Source organism: Amblyomma mixtum, chromosome 3 (assembly GCF_055824585.1).
Source record: "Amblyomma mixtum isolate Tamu chromosome 3, ASM5582458v1, whole genome shotgun sequence".
Taxonomy (NCBI): Eukaryota; Metazoa; Arthropoda; class Arachnida; order Ixodida; family Ixodidae; genus Amblyomma; species Amblyomma mixtum.
In genome coordinates, this window is record NC_143014.1 from 114,559,754 (window position 1) to 114,565,780 (window position 6,027).

A 6,027-nucleotide genomic window follows, 5' to 3' on the forward strand; every position below is an offset into this window, starting at 1 on the left:
ATCGCTTCCTGCCCGACGACCATGACGAGTCTTTGCTGCTGGGTCACGGCTCGCGGACGTTCGGGCTCCGGTAGAGTGGAGTGAAATAAGCGGCCAAAAATAAGAATCGAGTCAGACCTTCGAAAAGTTGACGAAAGCGAAAATGAATTTGCGCTGCTCCTTTGAACGAGTACGTTCTAAAATTTGCGACCCCCCCCCCCCCCCCCCCATTCGTATTCATTATTTTTTACCCTCGTTACCGCCGATACAATTTGTTTTACCTTCGCAATAAATTTCACCAGTGCGAATGAAGTGTACCCAGTAACATTTTTCTGATATTCCTGGGTTCTGTAACAAAACGGCCTCCAGATGTCTTTTGCTGCCTTTACCTTTACGCAAACTCACGCGTGTGCGTTTCGTGACGTGCACGCCGAACACGTGGCACGGAATGTCTCTGTTTTTCGCTTGGAAGCAAAGGCGCGTGACACGTGGTGTGCTCTTTTCATTGAGCTCGTCTCGTCTTTGTGTGCATCAAAAGGGGATAATCATCGTCTTCCAGCACGCAATCCTACTTCTGATAACGTTCCAAAGTAATCACGGAAAGGGGAAAATCCTGTTACAGCCTGCGGTTGTTGCAGCTTAAAAAAGTGCCTTAATACGCCGCAGCGTAAGCATGTAGTGCGTATATTTGTATCTTGTAGTGCGTATATTTGTATCTGAATGTTGCCACCGCCACATGAGCTCTAAACAAGCTCCGAAGCGCAGCGCGAAAAGGAAAAAAAAGAAATAAAAGTTCTTGTTGATAAATTAGCATCGAGTTCCTCTCCCGCGAGCTCTGCTCGCATAATATCCTTCAGACTTGTTTGCTTGCTCCCGCCGTCTCACCGCATACCCATTGTTTCCGTCGGAGTGAACAGTTCCTGTCCGCACTGAAATCTCACGAGGCTCATTCTCTCTAATGAGAAATTTTCCCACTAATGGAAGCCCTGTCCTCTCGTCATGAATAACTACGCGAGCTTTCGTGGCGTTCTTTCTGAAGCAATTACAGAGTATGGCGAGTGAAAATAAAAAGAAGAAATACGAAAATCCCGCCTCAAAGTGCCTCATCGCGAGAGTAACTTCCGAATCCCTGCGCTGGCTCTCGTTAAGGTAATGTTATGATAACGGGCACGATAAAAAAAAAAGAGGTTGCTACTACACAAGGCAAAGTAGAGAGGGCGAGGGACAAAGGACAGAAAAGAAACGACAATTTTATTAAGTGGAGCCGCTTATACTTGAAGGAAACTACGGCGAGATGCTCAGTTATCGCGTGACTGGGAGCAAACACTCGGTAATTAAACCCCGCCTCGCGCGCACAGAGGTTAGCCGCTGGCCTAGCAGCCGCGGGGTCGACGTCGCAAAGTAGGAGGATATAAAAAAAGGGGAGGGGGGTGTGGCAGGATGCGGTGGAGGGAAGGGTAAGTGGCGCAGCATTGAACAAGGCGAGCTTGGACTCCACTTCGTAACGCGCCGTCGGGGAGAATAAGAGCGCGCGCACTGACGCACAAGCACGCACACAGACGCAGGCCGGCCGTCGGTAGTGAAGGGGGGATGGGGGACGGCGGGTCGAAAATGCCCACGTTGGTACCCGATGCAGCAGTGCTGCGCCTCACAGCACGCGTTCACGGCGAAACCGAAACGCAAACACGGTGCGGGTGGCGTGGGCCACAAGAAGAGAGCCGGCCGGGGAAGGTGGGCAGGGGGACGTAAAGGGGAACGTAGGGAAAGGAGGGATGTGCGGGTACCGGAGCGCAACCGCAAAGCGGGACGCGCAAACAGCTTGGCAGCACGTCGTTACTGGAGCGCGAGGCCAGTAACGACCTAGGCGGCTGTCTGCGCGCGGCTTGCTTTAATGCTTTGCAATTACAACTGGTGCTGAGCGTTACACGAACACGCGTCGCTTCCATTCCGACAAGACGCTCCGACAGCACTCGCCGAAAGCCCCGCGCATCCTGTGCCTTTTTCTCTTCCATTGTTATGGTTCGAGAGAGCACAAAAATAAAAGAAGGGAAACACGCTGCCGCGCAGCATTTTTCTGGATCTGCTTCGGCAAGCACGGAAATAGAGCTGCCCCGTCTGTGTGTGTTTGTGCGTACGTGCGCGTGTGCGCGCGCGCCGTGCAACTTGTGGTCGCCTCACCGGCGTCAGCTCCACAGCGCGCACTAGCCGATGCCTGCCGCGGTGGTCGCTCCTACAACGGCAAGCTGGCTTCGCCGCTTGCATAAATGGTGTGCAAAAAAGCACAGAGGCAGGACCTGGTCCGGAAGGGGGGCCCAGAACTTAGCATCAACTGGGGGCGATGAGGCTGCTTCTTGCGCCTCAACTCCCGCATTGGCGTTTACTGCAATTTATTCTGCTGCAGCGAACAAAAAAAAATTAAAGAGCTTGGGCTCAACAGTTTCATTAGGCTACTAGGCTCAGTTACTCACACTGAGGTCTTAGTCTTGCTGCCTGCATTAACTGTCAGTATATTACTGGTGACAGCCAATTATAGAACATTCAGCTGGAGCAGACAGGACGATTTTCGTCCGAAGCCGACTTGAGCAGAGTCACGGGGCCTCTAAGTTATTCTTTTAAGTACTTTACTTCCTTTCTTTTAAATCTAATTGGCTTTAAGCATGGTGAAGCTATGCTAGCACGGAATCCTTCTCTCATTTTCTTCTGTTTTTTTTTTTATCCTCCTAAGGGGATTAAAGAGTGTAGCAATAGTAAATAACAACACAATAACAGAGCAACAATGCTTGTCGAACGTAATCGGTGCATAGGATACCTCCGGTATGAGCGTAGACCGGCCGACGACCAGCGAAAATATTGTGCGAAGTAGATACACGAACAACGATCTGTAACACAAGTAACGTATTCCGCAGCCTTCTTCGGTTGGGCTGCCATTCGATCACATTAGCTTCGCAAATTTTCTGTCTTTATGTTATATTCGAGACGTACATGCAGTGTAAACACTCTCCCAAACACGGCATGAAAACCAGATCACTGCCCCTGACCGTCAGTAATTTGTACCACGTCGAAAACATTTACACTCTTCGGTCAAGCGTGGCTCTTTCAAGTGCCTGGCGGACGACGACGTAGTTTAGATAGCATTTTCAGCAGCGTTCTGCGGGGTGCTGCGAATATTCTCTTCGCTGCCTCGGATCTTGGTTAGTGGATGTTGCTCGCGATTCATTGCCACAGTTCTCACCTTCTTAAGAAACCAGCAATAGATGACCCGTTAAAGTAACCGAGCTCATAAATAGCAGTTAAAACAACCTCCGAGAGAGTCGAGCGCAACGAGAAATAAACAAGCAGACTCCGTTCTTGAATTGACGACGAGTACAATGAGCAAAACGTTCGTCATAAAAGTTAACGACGTTGAGAACGCAGTTTTTCCTCCGAGTTGTTTCTCTTTTTGCCAGGACAACTTGGTAATCCCTAATGTTTCACTTTATCATCGAACACTGGGGAGCGAAGCATGACTCGATCAATTCTCTAGCCTTTCATTTCATTCCACTTTCTTCGATACAAGGGACGCGAAGTTTTCTCGGTGTTGCTTTTTTTTTTACCTTGAAAATGTTAAGCGACTCAAAATAATGAGCAGCAGCCGCTGCCGCCTGCGTCAGGCCGCACAAGGCAGGACGTTCATCCAGTCGAGCAGAGAGAAAAAGAAGCTCGGCCGTGCGCATATACAACACACACACGCACGCGCGCGCGGCAAGAAAAACGAAAGGCCGAAGATATAAGCGAGAAAAACCGGCGGCGCCTGGGTGTCGGAGCCATTTGCATAGAGAGCTATCGATCTCTGCGCTCCCCAAAGCGCAACATGGTCCTCATCAACAAAAACAAAGCTCCCACACTGCTCTCTTACCCCCCAACGTGTGGGTCTTGGTTTGGGGCTAGGCCCGGCGCAAAAGAGCCTGCATTCCGCATTCATGCGTCCGAAGCCCACACGGAAGCAAACACAAGTTCATTTTCCCCGAATGAGGAAGAGAAGGGCGAGCGGGGTGGGAGGCCGGAGCATTAGTGTCCGCCTTTCCTCCGCTCGTGCCCCGAGAAGGAGCGAGGGAAAAGGACGTGTAAAACGCTGGTCTTAAATCTCGGCCAGAGTTGTTGCTGCTCGTTCCTGGTGGACCGACTGTTTGTAGAAGTCACTGCTTCCGCCCAGCAGCAGCTCGCGCGGTAACGCCCTCTACTACGCCAGCCCCTTCCCGGCGGCTCGTTTTTCTCTCCGCCGAACTGCAGCAGGCGCCCCTGTTTTCGTTTCCTGTCCCGAAGGCGCACATTCTTTTCGTGCAGGGCTTAAACAGAAGCTCAGTGGGCGACGATACCAAAGATCACGGGCTCAGTGTGCTCAGCTTTCTGGCGGCGAATTAACGACTGCGCCGGCATCGGGTCGAGGCCGCCCCGTGCGAGAGGCCAAACTGCTGCGCACTGATATTGGCTTTCTCTGTGGAGACACCAAACCGGCAAGTGTTCCGATGCCCGAGCAATACACTGAGAGCGCGTAACTCAGGGGAAGCCGTGACCTCAGGAACGCCACCCATCGCTCAGACGTTAGTCGGTTGTGGCGGGAAAGAAAGTATGCGAGCTTCATTCGTGAGTGAAAGCGGACCTCAGATGCGGCACGCGCCTCTATCTGCGCTGCGGCGAAGTCCACCTTTTTCTTTTCCTGCGCGACAGGCTCTGCTTTGCATTGTCTTGCCGCCTAACACCGTCAAGTCTGGCCGTCTCCAACCAATGTCGTGCTGGGACGCATCGCAAGATTTTCCGAAGCTTCTCTTCCGAAATATTGCATTGCACCTTCTGCGAATAAACCTCGCATCCTACCGGCGGCATGGGGTTGTTTTTTTTCTTCTGCTTTTATTAATCTCTCATTGATAGAAGCCCAAATTACACAAATAAAAAAGAAGACATCCCCTATGGTCTTTGGTCTCAGTGACCGTTGACTTCCGTCATGTGTGTCATAACGATCACCTCTTTTCGTTCCCTTGTCTGCTGAATAGTCCATCGAGGGCTTCGAAGCTGGCAGCTATGTAGCCACAGGTAGCATTAGAGGGTTCTCGCACAGCTTCCGCCCTTACCGTTTGACCACCTTCCTGCATGTCACTCGCGCTAATACAGGACGTATTATACTTCCGCCGCTATGGTCGAGGGTGGCGCTGGTGAACACTTTCAACGTCCTGTTACACTACACATAAATACCCCCGGAAGAATAAGATTCGACAGCCGTCGCCGTAGCTCAGTTGGTAGAGCCCCGGACGCGAAATTTGGAGGTCGTGGGTTCAAATCCCATTGGCGGCATGTGGTTGTTTTTCTTCTGCGTTTATTAATCAGCCATTCACGAAAACCACAAATTATAAGAATATAAAAACAGATCCGCTGTGCTCCTTAGTTTCGTTACTGTTGACTTCCTTCATGTGTCTCGCATGTAATAATTGTTCTACCTTTCATCTGAGCAAGAAAAAAAATTGTAAAGGTAGGCTTTTCATCTTAGCGCATGCATCAGCGAAAGCTCTTATGGCTTTAGTTCCGCCATGTAGCCCTGCATTCTGCCGTGGAATCATCCTTAGGTTGCGCATTCCTCCTACCTCGTCACATCCCCCTCCTTCTATGGTAGCCGCCCTCTGGGTTCTTTCCGTGGCAGCCACCTTCCGGCTGAGCATTCCTCCGCTCTCGCCAGTGCCTCCTCCCGAGCCCCTTACCTCCCACCCTCTTTTTCTCTTCCCACCCGCACTTTCATCTCCTTCCTCTCCCCTGAAAGGGGAACGGGGATTTCTCTCTCTACACTTATTTAGTTGAAATAAAAGTTCATAATTAAGTTAAATTAATTCGCTAATTAAGCGTTCACGGCGGACGTTGCGGATTCGACGGTCGAATGCAGGGCTATACCAGGAGTTTCAGGAAAGAGTGACAAAAATTTTCAAAAATATGTTTTTCGGGGTAAAAATATATGGCTTTTGCGGAATAGCCAATGTTGGCGGACACCGGAAAGCCAGTGAATTGTCTTAAGTAGCAAGCTGG

At 50.7% G+C, this 6,027-nt stretch overlaps 1 non-coding gene across 1 annotated transcript; it reads left to right on the forward strand.

The window, feature by feature from the left end:
* Positions 1-5,234: 5,234 nt before the first annotated feature.
* On the forward strand, positions 5,235-5,307 carry TRNAS-CGA (transfer RNA serine (anticodon CGA)). Its single transcript has one exon. It is a non-coding gene; the product is annotated as a tRNA-Ser (tRNA).
* Positions 5,308-6,027: the final 720 nt, after the last annotated feature.